The sequence below is a fragment of the Salvelinus sp. IW2-2015 genome, unplaced genomic scaffold (genome assembly GCF_002910315.2).
Source record: "Salvelinus sp. IW2-2015 unplaced genomic scaffold, ASM291031v2 Un_scaffold5558, whole genome shotgun sequence".
Classification (NCBI taxonomy): Eukaryota; Metazoa; Chordata; class Actinopteri; order Salmoniformes; family Salmonidae; genus Salvelinus; species Salvelinus sp. IW2-2015.
The window spans coordinates 10,727-24,031 of NW_019946823.1; positions in this window are offsets into that span (position 1 = coordinate 10,727).

The following is a 13,305-nucleotide window of genomic DNA, read 5'->3' on the forward strand; positions in this document are numbered from 1 at the left end:
GGTGGGAGGAACTGAGATTACTACCCGTTGCATATGGCCAACTTATATGATGGGGGGGGTGGGGGTCTTAGGCTCTTAGTATTTTAGAAATGTTTTTTCATTTGGTATCACATATTCCTAAATTTACTCGGATCTAATTCTCTGATCAATGTTCCACAGTAAAACACGATGTTTTACTTAATGTTATAACGTCTTTTTGATACTTTCTGGGACAGTCCGGTTTTTCATCCAGTGTTCTGCGAAGCTACTCAAGATACTTTTTTAGTAAAGTACATTTTATTTTTCAGAAATTTTTGCCACTAGTCAGTAAAAGCATATTCAAGGGTGATGATCACTTTGCATTTGGCTACAATGTGGGTGCGTGCCTAACATTGCAGATTAAGAGCGCTGATGGAGAAAGAACACTTTCTAATATATGACATTTAAAAGTTTATCACATGTACACTTTTTTGGTAGAATCACATAATGAATTAATTCTTTTGCCTCTAAGTTCTTTTTTTAGATAATGTTGGTGTAGTAACCTTCCTTAAGTTGTGATCTCATGGTTAGAAATTAACTAGTCAGTCAAATAGACTGTTCTGGTTTCATTAAAAAAATTAAAAAAAAAGTTTACCTTACCCTTGTGCACACATACAGCTTTGTTTTTCCAGGTTTACTCATGACAGCTTTGTTGGCAACCTCGGGGAACAGAGCAGAGGGTGGTTTTTTATGGGGGCCCCCCGCGCCGCCTGGCAGAAGCTTTAGCACGAATGAAATCAGGCCCTATCCAGCCATTTGGACTTCGGGGCAGGCCTGTCAGCAAACTGCTGACTCTAGATGGAGAAGATTGAACCTGCGTGCCCTCCAACGAAATAAAAGCGTGTGTTTTTGCATAATTGCGAGATATAACAATAAACAGAATAGATGCATTGATGGTGCGTCTGTTTTGAGTATGAAAATGTTAAGATATAAGAAAGTTTTGAGCAAAGCAATTCACTCACTGTTATCACATGATAACAGAAGGCTAACTAAAATAAGTCAGAATTAATTAGCACATAGTGAGGTGAGGCAAAGCAATGTTCGAATACTGGCACTGTTCCGACCCTGAACATTTGTATTTAATATTGGTAAGTAAGCAACATTAGTGATTTTATATGGATGGGAACTTGAGAACGCATGTTAACTTGAAAGAACATCTACCACTTGAGTATTGAGTTTTAGTTATATATATCACTTTTTAAAAGTTGTCCTGAAAGGGGTATGTTCTTCAGAAGGGTCAACCTGGTATAGCGGCCACTGTGTTGGAAGAGTTTGTTGAATACTTGATATCATGTTCTGGATGCTAGTAAAACCTGACAGCTGCAAGCATGTAGGAGCTGATCCTATTTACCCAAAGTGAAACTTGTTTTTTGATCATTATCCTTCAACAAGGAATTACTCTAGTTTTTTACACACACACACTTTATTGACCACGTTCGTCTTTACTGTGCCAGGTGGCTCCTTGGCTTTTGCAGTCCCTCTTTGGAGGAAGTTGATGTACGTAGAGTGGATGGTCCTCGAACGCTCCAGAGTAAGCTAAATGTGGCAGTTCCTCGCTCGGCTTCATGTGACGTCTGGTCAGGAAGTAGTTAGCATTGTGTGGTGAACCTAGATAATTTAAGTCTTAGAGATTCAAGTCATTTTCACCTCTATTAGCTGTGTGTCTTTTCCTCCAACCCTTTTTTTAATTGTTAGCTGGTTATTTAGCAATGCCAGATCAACAAAAGTGAAGTTCCTATTTAAATAGGTTGTTGATAACACTGGGATGTTAGAGATGGAACGATGATGGACTGTATGGACTTACGATAGTGCCGTCTGGGCAGCGCCACCATATTTTAATGTAAGTTGATACTTCTCCAGGTGTAGGCGGGCTCCTCTGACTCTCAACCGGTTCTGCCTCGGTTAGCCCTGAGATTAAGATTATTAGGATACATTACACACATCAATCAAAACAGATCAACAAACTTCGACAACAGATGGTGTGGAATATGTTTTCGAACATTAGGTCACTTGAGACCAAACTTTGATTTAGTAAATGAACCTAATCTTTAAAGTGGTATCATTATTTTGCTTGAACTTGATTGATGAGGCAGTGGCTGGCTGGTGTCACTTAAATTTTTGATTAGGATGGCGGTACATTGTACATTTGGAAATGGAACAAGACTTACATAGTGTTCATATGGGGTGGTTGGTGGACACCCTTTCCGATCCATTCCATAAACTGAGGTCTGTCATTCGACTATTAAACTCGCCCTAATCCAGTTGGGATCTGGGGCTGAGCGCAATTATGGGCCCTCACTCACCTTCGCACCTGCATGTCTCTCAAGCTCTGTTGTACGCAGGGAGGCATGCTGCTGATCGAAGCTCTGGTTGGAGTCCAGGAGCCAGGGACGGGCGAATTTTCATGGACTTGTTCCGCGAAGCATGTCCGACCAGAAGGTCCATGTGACAATGTGTTGTGGAGGGCAAGTGGCAGGGGAAAAAGGTCAGCGGTGCCCAAAGCTAAAGACATTGTGGGACAGAATATTCGTGCTGCACACGGAAAGAAGAGCTGAAGGGCTATGGCTGCTTGGAGTGAGTTTCGTCTTGTTCTCCAGATCGCTTAGTCACGGTCTCACCGCGGTGATCCAACACCCCAAGCATGACCCAAACTATGACACGGAGCCTAGGTCAGGATCATGATTTGTTTGTATTGTTGTAAGGTTCAATCATTCAAAATAGGGGGCTATGCCAGCAGCTAAGGGTCTGCGAATAGGTGACATACCTATACTATGTTCGTCGATAGACAAGGGGAGCGAAGGGAAGTGGATCACTGTCGGCAAAGCTCCTGTCAGCGGACTTCTTTCCCTGCCTAGAGGAGGAAGGTTGGGTCTCAGCTAAGTTGTGACCTGGACCCCCAGTTGGAGGCATGGTGGGTGCCCATACGAGATTGCGTGCCTCATTGACTCGCGCTCGGTGATAAAGCTCGAGGTAAGGGGAGAGCGGTAATGACGAGCATGTGACAATGGAAGAAGCAGCTGTGGACATCAGGCTACACTCAATCGGGCTGTGAGGCGGGCTGCTCTCATAGAAGAGCCTTATGTTTTCGGTTGAAGAGATAGGAGCTTGTGGACTACAAGTCTTCTGATGCGAGGGTCTTCGGAAGCGTCGGTCTATGATTAGAAAATATTAAAACGTTATGAGGGTTTTGAATCTTAAACTGAGCATCTTTAATGGTTCCTTGGGCGCGTTTTAGTCAGCTCGGCGGGTACTGCTTTCTATGAAGGGTGTAGAAAGGTGGACATCTCGAGCGCGAGGAGGGTGCACCGGAGACTTCTAACTCAACGGCTGATGCTTCCAGACAGGGGTCCAGTGGAATGTCACTCATCAGTAAGACAGAATTAGTGACAGGATCGCGGGTGGCGCTATCCCTCATCGCGGATTGTCGCGGATTGCACTTCTCTGCGGATAGAGATGAAAGGCGTTCAGGTAGTGGAGACAAGGCCTCGCATGTGATGCTCAGGGCAGTAAGTATGGTCAGTCTGACAAACACACATCTATGCGGATTATACTTTAGATTTTGAATTCGCGGCTACCTCGTGCTCTCGCACGCATTATATGGCTACGAGTGGCATTCTCTGTCTTCGTAGAGCGAAGTCTCTTGGCATGTGAGTAGTGAGAGGATAGGACTGGAGAACCGTCGACAAGGATAATCGGGTCTCACTCATATAGCAGGGGAGCGGAGTGAGGGCGAGAGATGTGTTATGGTTTTTATCGCCACAGTGGTTTCCTCACTGTTAGGGCACTCCTCGTATCTCAAGAAGAGGAAGTCTCGGAAGACATGAAACACATTCGCGTTAGCAATCGAGTATTTGTAGGAGGGCAGGTGGGAAGTATTCACTTATGTAATCGAAGAAACGCTGGTTGCTGGTGTTGTATTTAGAGCATGCCCAGAGCCCTGTTCCGCGCTTCGCCGATATATGTGGTCAATACGACGGACAGTATGTCTCCCACTCAGCTACAGGTAATAGTCATACGCCACTCCTTCATCTAGGGATGCAAGCTGAGTTGATGGAATATTATCGGGGAGTAGCCCGGTTGGGGGATAGCGCAGCGAGCCATTTCTTGTGGTTCCAGTTCTTGTCTTACCGGGCGATTCTTACTACTTCAGATAGGAGTCAGTGAGGGATCCAGACGTGAAAGGGACGCGCTTCAGCGGGTCGCCGCACAGATATCATAAATAGTAGTTTTCATTTATATATCGGGTGCACTTCTACCCCTCTCGCTTTGCGCAGATCGGATACAGGTTACAAACGGATGCTGGGCAGGACCTTGTTGTTGGGCGAGAGCGATCTGAGATTAGTGACTATGGGTGTGATATCATGATCTAGTCCATCTTATGAGCTTTATTGTTGCGGTTTATGCAGGACCACTATGGGGTGAAGTAGAATGACTTTGGGGGATCCCCCAAGAGGTATATCGTTGTAAAAATAACTTGAGAAACAACTCGGGGAGGGCATTGTCGAATGATTGTTACATGTCTTCTTCCATTCTGCTCACAACGGAGGGTGCTTTCATACTCGCATCTCGAGGCCGCTGTCCGCATATACTTCGAAGCCATTGGGTCAAGTACGTAACGCGCGGGACGGCACAAGAGAGAAGCTGCTGTGGCTTACATACTCAATTCGTCCTCTCTGTGAATGGGATTCATGGCGGAGCGGACTAGAGATCGAACGATGGTCCTGCTTCAGGACCGGGTGGTGGAATGTCAATACTTAGTATAGCCTCTGGGTGAAGACAGCTGATCTGGAGACTTGCGTTGATGGAAGAAAATAGGTATGATCGGGACGCATGTTTCGACGGGTACACAAATGGTATCTTTAGGCATGCTAGCACCTCTGCAGGAGGGCCATGTTTAAGGTGATGACTCTTAGAAAATATAAAGTATATAGCAGACTGGTGCTATGGGACCTGGCGCGGTCAAGGGGACTAGTCAATCTTGGGGGGGTTTGAGTGAGTGACAGGGGAAAGGAGGGCATCCCATGGTTAAAAAGGGGGGACACTTACGGAGCCCTTTTCTTTCATTCGAGCACTGTTAGTTTGACAAAGAATGGTGTTGTGGTAGTCGTCTTTGGCCATCTCGACCTTTTTGCTTCCTCCAAACCAATTTGTCACTAGGCTTTGGGGGTCTCGAGGCGAGACAGTCTGGAAAGTTAGCTGCACAGTTCCCACGCGTCACTGGGCCCTGCTCACGCCAGGGCTATCTGGATACGCAGCAGTCTGGGATCCTTGGCTAACAGAGATTGAAGGAAGACATGCGAGGTGAGAGTGAAGAGAGGCTCCTGGGTTCGGGACTCAGGAAGAAGAGGCTTACCCAGCCAATGGTTAGAGCGGCCGATTTAGTATATACGAATGGTTGGAGGACTTTCTTTTTATGTAAACTGGACAGGAATGGGGGGTATGGAAGGTGTCAAATTTCTGATTATATGGTGTACTCTTTTTGTGTTGAAATTTCACCCAGAATGTTGACAGATCGATGAGGACCCATCCTAGGTCGATATTCTGGGCACAGTGACCACCACGCCCACCAGGCTGAGTGCATCATTAAATCAAGGTTCAAGCATGTAAATGGTAATTGAATAACAGAGTATGGTGCTAATATAGCTGTGATTAGGTGTCTCTCGTATAGGCGGAAGAGAACGTATTGCTCGATGTGACAGATCAGATTGGTATATAGAATTCAGAATTCAGCACATTGGTTGTGGGTCTGAAGTGGGAAAAAGACGAATTGTCTGTCGCTAGTCTTTGATTGAGTGTTTCGAGTGGATATACTCATGGTTAACGTGAGAAACCTGAATAGTTAAATCTTCTACAATCTTTAGCCGCATAAAACAGAGAGTTCGCTGGCGAAAGCAAGACGGTTGAGAAGTCAGAGGAGCCGCTACACATGAATGAGAGATAACAGTATATCAGATAAGAAATGATGTGGGCTAGCCACAAGACACGGAGACTAATGTTTAAGTCCATGTACGTTTCAATCGTATGATGTTCCGCAGATCTTCAACATTCATCCAGGGGTATATTTCACAACCTTATAAAGTGGAATAGCTGACCGAATGGCATCACACAAATTAGAGTAATTTAAATATAAGTACTTTAGATTATATGTATATCCTGGGGTAGTCACCATCTCTCGTGCTAATGCATATGTAACTAGATATTAATCTGAGATTTTATATACAAGTAGAGCTCTGAAGAGGTCTGAAAATGAATCTAATTATTGATCTAATGAGGTGAAGAGAGTTCGAAACATAGAGATAGTATATTACTAGTGAATCTACACTATGAGCTGTTAGTCTATATTACTAAGAGGTTTACATACAGTATACATTAGTTAGACCTATAACAAGATTCTTGTTTCTGGTACGAGATACGCGGGGCAGGAGGAAGAGGCAGAGTTGATAGCTGTTCACGGGTTTGGGTAGATCTTCCTCTGCGAGAGGGTCTCCGAGGACCTTTACCTCGTCTGAGCTGTTGGTAAGAAATAACTTCCTCAAGAGAGAGAGACTCAGGCGAAGAGAGCCAGGAGCAACTGGCACCTTTACGAGGGGATTATAAAGTTTGAGCGTAAACTCGCGAATAGGGTCCATTAGCAGTGGTGTTGAGTGTGTGTATAAACAGACTAAGACAGTTAATTCCTTGTCGATCAGCGTATAAATGTCATGGAAGATAAATGACTCCTCTTACCTACAGTGTGTGTTAGAGGGGTTCTTAGAGGAATTACCTAACTTTGGACGCAGAAGAGACTCTCGAGCAGTTGATTCAGGAGAGGGACCAGCGTCTGTGTTTAGGTAGGCTAAGCGACTACGCAGTCGGGGCTCACAATACTATCATGTTGACTGATGGGAAAACAAACACTCTTCAAAAGGAACCGAAAAGGTAGTGGAGTCTATTAAACTGAAACAAGTCAAGACAGGGTTGACGCACAAGAATGTTTAAAGACTGCGTTTTATCATGGAGGCATGACAACGTTGAGGGCAGGTCTGGTAGCAATATGCGTTTTATGACTAACATACATATAACAATATATATATATTTAAATAAATTTCTGGACTAGACTGAAGTGTGGGTTAGATTGTAGATGTTTTTGGTGTACAAAGTTAAAGCAGGCATTGTCCTCAGTTCGCCACACATTCAATACTTTAATTAACTGAGAGTGTTAGAAACTTGGTTGGGATTTTTCCTAGCTCTTTCGTGTTTTCTAATAGTTTTAACGTATATGAGGACCAATGGTTCGGAGGTAGGTCGGAATCGTGGCCTAGGTTGTATTGGAACATATGCTTCTTGGTTCTTCAACTGCGGCATTAGTGTGCTATATATTTGGTAAATATATTTTTATATATAGCTAGTTGTCTAGCCTTGATTTACTGACATGAGGGATATCGATAAAGCTGAGGTGATTGTTGCATGGTTAGTTTGACTTGACACTTTCTCTCAATTACTTGGTTGTCTTATTATCTACTTCCATTTCTTGGTCAAACAGAACTCTTAGCACACCTGTTGTTAGGATACTAGTGGCGCGTATGCTTATACGTGATGATGTATCTTGGTTGTGATGTAAACCTCTCTTTTGGCGCTTCTATTAAGTTGCAGTAGAATATTGCTATGGATTGGGCACTTACATAGATATTTATTTCCTGTTGCGAGGGGCAGGGCAAGGTCAAGTTCGTTCTCTGTTGTGCGAGTTTCAGAAGTTTTGATAGACGTGCTATCTCGTCCTGAACAGTCAAGTTGGTGGGTAAGGGGTGCCTGTAATGTCATTGACTTAAAAGAATTTCCTACGCAAGCGCTAACCCCTGACTCACTGATGTCACCTAGAGCGCTGTGCCAACCTCCGCTGTCATAGCGATGCGGTTTGGGAAACAAAGAGTTCATGTACCAGTTAGGATTTGCAGACACAACTCGTGTATATGCTAATGGGTTGGACTATTATGTAGGGTGGCTATGTATATTCATTTTTAGGGAGAGCTGCCAAAGCACAAGGTTTATTTAACGAGCTGATTAGACAGTCTCGCTCAAGTCTTTTGGACCTTTGGTGAGATTGCTATGAATTATGCAGGGAGGTGACGATCACAGACAAATCATTATCTACTTTTAGAAAATGACCTTAAGAGGCGCAAAACGAGAAGTAAACTCATATGATAGGATCTCATACGCCAAAGTGTACAGTAGTGATCAACTTTAATGGGTCACTCTAATATAAGTGAAAGTGTTCTCTTGTTTTCTCACGGGTCTCAGCGTCTCTTTACGTTATAGTGCATACGCAGCAGGAAAATCGTCACGCTAGCACATCTTAGTCGAGAATGGGTGCGATTGACTAAGGTGAGTGGACATCGCTCGCCTCTTAGATTGGCTTTATTTAGACTTCTGCCCAGATCGAGAAAAAGTTTCGTTCTGCATTAAATTCACTACTCTAAGAAACATCAGAGATACTTCTATATGAACAAATAGTTTTTCATTGAGCGTGTTGCGTTGGCCTCGGAAACGCGGTGAGAATGAACCGTTACGTTAACCGTGTGCAAGCTGGGTAATAGCTACGCACGTTGCTGGTGCAGAACATTAATTAACAGTGGCCGTTGTGTACGTGTACTGTGACTTGAAATTGATACACGAATTAGATCGAGTGAAATTTATTTAGGTTGTTGTGGATAACATGAAACATTTCTAAACGTTACTAGTTAGACCCTCCTAATGCGCGCGGCCCACGCTTCGATAGAAGTTGGTCCATATGCAGATCGGGTGTAAGTACTTTTCAGCTTATCCCAATTAATTAGAATTCATTAATCTTTCCAAACTATGGTTGCAGAAGGAGAACCGCAGTGCTGAGATACGCTGTGCCTGGTGATGTGAAGGGGCCTCTGCGCTGCTTCTCCGGGGACCAGTGCCTGGCGGTACTCCTTTTCATGATTGGGGAGATCATTGTTATTGAGGGAAGGATTCAATGTGGAATATACGGCTAGCCCTTAGGGATTAGGGAACAAACAGTATCCAAATGCAGATGGGTCACTTTTGCGAAGTGAGGAACTCATACCGACTGTGGAGAGGGTTGAACAGGGCACCAGAAGTTTAGCTTACCGCTAATGCAGTGAGTGAGAGACTTGGGAGCCTCTTTAACTCACTGGAACCTTGCGACCTACCTACTCGCTCATTGGATAAAATTTCATAACTGGCCTTCGCCTGTGAAGTGTCACAGCCATCCGAGGAGGATCTACTTGGATTCCCGGCGCAGGTAATCGCACATTACCACATCAATACCTACCGGACTCACTGGGCCGTACGCACTCCCTCAACTGCGGCTGCCCAGTATATACTGATGACATAACCAATGGTGAAAATAGATCCATGTCTCTGGGCTCTTCTTATTCTCTCAGTTCTCGCACACGGATTCTGGACTGGGGCTACCGGTTACGCATATCAATTGAGGGATCGTTTTCTACTACACTAATCCGTGTGCCGTCACGACATCTGGGTAAAAGACTCCGCACCTTCACAAACTTCTACTGAGGCATAAGTTATGTACATCGGGAACTAAGGTCTAATCTCGTACGTGGGGAGCTTCCGGGGTTCATAGTCGGGGTGGACTCTGATGGCACTTGGTCATATTGGGGCCTCTCACTACTGGCCACATTCAGTACGCATACCTCGACTACCGCCTACTGGGCAACGTGACGCACATCTCCTCACCTTAACCGGCTACTCGGAGCCTCGTGACGCGCTAACCTAAAGGCTTTTTGGAGGCGCCCGGTGACGCATATTACGGACCGTCACGCGGGTTGGGCGTACGCCCTTATTCCATCACTTGAGGCCGGGTACGCTTACTACCCTTCACTGAGGTCAGGGCCGTACGCACTACTCTCAACTCTGGGCCCCCCCAGGGATTCGCTCATTTTGGGCGTTTTCACGCCTCCCATCACTATTCGCTCGGTCATACGTGAGTGCCGCTAACGGCATTAACCTACCATAACAGGTTCCTTATCACTACCTTGTGGAACTCTCCCTGTACTGTGTAGCCAGTAAGGGGACGCATCCACCGCTTCACGAATTAGGGCCGTACTTTAGCAGGCTTATTGCGACAGAATTTATCGATAGACTAAGGGCCTGTAACGCACTACTTCTCACTGGGAAGCCGTTCAACGCACCTATCTCACTGGCCCGTTTAGGGTCGCTAATTACCTCGTCGGATCGGGTACCGTGTACTGACAGACTAATCACCGACCACTGCGACCGTCAAACGACAACTCATACCACCCGGTTAAACACTTTTCCAAACGGGCTTCATCTTAAAGACCCGAAGGGCAGTACCATGCACTGGAATTACCCCTGCGTGTTACTCTTGGGACGCTTAGGCCAATAGCCTCCCTTGGGAGTATGAGAGTTCGTGGGATAGGGGAAAGCACTTTCATTATATAGAGATAGGTGTCACTGCTTGGGCCAGAACTCGACAAAGTTTAACATGGGGGGAATTTCAAGACCCTAAACGTGGGCCGTAAGACGTCTCACTAATCCTCGACCACCTTCCCTGGTCTGGGGATGGGACGTACAGCCGACATATCCTCAAGGGGCTTCAACTTCAGGGGCCGTATTCTGGCGCTCTTTGGGGACGCGGGTCATCGATGTCATGATCATCTGGAAGGGCCGTAACGGGGCACTATATCCTTCAATGGGTAGTCGTTTTTACTTTCTCATCCAAGACTCACAACTTACTTTGTAGACCAATTGGCAATGGAGCCGATCAGCAATCGCTCTATACGCGGCCAGTTTTCGGCCAATCACTTGTTGGCCTTGGGTAGGAGTAGTACTGCTAGTTTACGCATTCAAGCTTCTCCGCTTACACTGGTTGGGGGACTTGCCGTCCAACTGCACTTACACCTCACTCACTGGGAAGGCTATCGCACTTGGGAATACCTGGCATTCACTGGGCCGTTTAACTGTCTACTCAAGGTCCCTTCAAAAAACTTATCGACGGATTACTAAAATTAGGACGGCGCCCGTGGAAAGATACGACAATGAACCCTCTCCCATGGTCATCTCTCTCGTCATCCTTTCCAAGAACACTAACCAGCCCTCAAATGGTCGATCGGCTGTATACCGACGCAAACTACTCTTAGAAGCTTGGACAGCTAACAAAGGCTTTTTGGGGCAAAAACAATTTAGTGGTTCTAAATGGACTTTAATAACTGGGGGCCAGTACCATTCTGGGGAATTAGCCGCTACTGAACACTTATCACGATTTCAAAACACTGCACTAACGACTTTGGCTTTCCTGGGCATTCGGGACGAGATCTGGGTGTCCCTTGTAAGCACTACAGACATTACACTCAGCAGAAAATACCTCACATCATCAGCACGGGCAGCTGATAACGCAATCTACCAACTACCACACATGGGTCTCCGTTATCGTGGGCTCTTCTCTACATAACTGGGCCGTTTTTACGCACCTATGGGTTCGCTAGACTCCTATGGGAGAAACCCGTTCCACTTTATTAAACAACATTGGGATCGGGCAATGTACCCATTCCTCCTCACTCGGGCCGTACCACCACCTCCTCCACTTGCGGTCTGTTGAGAGACAACGCGGATCTACGGCTCTACTAACCTTCCATCCTGGGCCGGCATTACGGCCATGGATACCAATCCTCCACTCACTAGACAGGGTACACCTGTGGAGTCGACCGGGCTGAAGTTCTAGGGCAGCAATCCTTCATATACAGTACTTCTGAGATGGTGGCGCCGTACGCACTCATCGTACGTCCACTGGGCACTTGGGGTACTGGGCATACCTGGGTACGGCATCTACCCATTCATGAGGTTTCAGCTCATGGTAACGACGCACGTACCCTCACTCGAGTGGGCGCATGTCTTGGGACTACATTCCGGCACTCGCTAACCTGGTGCCAGTACTCGCCTAATAACAGCACCTTCTGGGACGGGATCCTCTGGGCCGCAGTATGTCACTAACAAGTCGACCTACAGACGGGCTTCGGATTGGATTCCTTGAGGACGGGTGGACAACGGGACCATTATTTTATTCTCACGTCGTGGTTAACCGATCTTCATGCTGATGCGAAGAATTCCTTTGTGGATCTGAATTCATGGGAAAGTTCTTCACGTCTGTGGAGACATTTGACTACAGATCTACATGCCCCTCTCAAATACGCTTACAAAATGGGAGCGCTCTCGTAATCGCTATCAATTACCACTCTCCAATCTACTACCTCTTAATGTCGTTTTACCAGCACTAGACGCCGTCGACTGGGCCGACGCACTAACCGCTCATGGCGTACGACAATAGGACCACTCTCATACGGACACCGGGTCACGTGATCGAGAGCACAGCGGTTATCGCACTTGACCCGGCACATCAATAGGTGCCGTTTACGCACTCACCACAACTCTCTTTTGCTACCAACACTTCGGACGCGGTCTGTGGGAGAACGTCGACTAACCACTCGGGCCGGGCATTATCTTACCTTTTGAGGGGAGTTTAATACTAAAAGATTTGACTCATTTCATCTGGGCCTGTGGAAGCAGCTACCGCTTGGCTACATTGGGTTGGCATGTAACGCACTACCCTCTACATAGCGCATCGGAACACTTGGGGTATAGCACTGGGTTATATCTACGCAGGCCTTTTATCCCTCGGACCGCTTACGCTCACTCTTAGATCCCTCCTTAAGCTCATGGGTGGAGCTAAGACTTTTACTAAACTACTATCACTATGGTGTACACGGTATAGCTGCTCACTTATACCGGCGTTGGTGGGTACAACTACTCGGTTCATTTCTCTTCGGCGCCCTGTTAACGCAAACTACCTGGTGGCAATACCCGGTCGAGACGTGGGCCGGTAGGGGGACGCAGCTCGACTCTACGTGATCACTCTAGCTACCTTAGTCGACTGTGGCCCGTTAAGGGGCGCTCAATTACCCTCCCGGTCAATTGTATGAACTCTTAGCGAGGACTTTGCGAACTTATGGGGCCCGTTGACGTGGCGAACTGCAATCGGGGACTTCAGGGCTAACACCTAACTTTTGGACGCCTAGTACCGCACAAATACGGGGAAGGCTCCAATAACGCTGGGGCGGCACCAACGTGAGGTGCGGCGGCTACCCTGGCCATTTGTGGTGCGTCTCGACTACTGTGGCTGCGCTTGGCGGTACATGCCGGGGGGCTATGGCCGCTAGCTACCTGGCGCCCGTCTATCGGTTCACTCTTGCTCACACTGCTGGGTGGTCGGGTTGGGTCCATAAC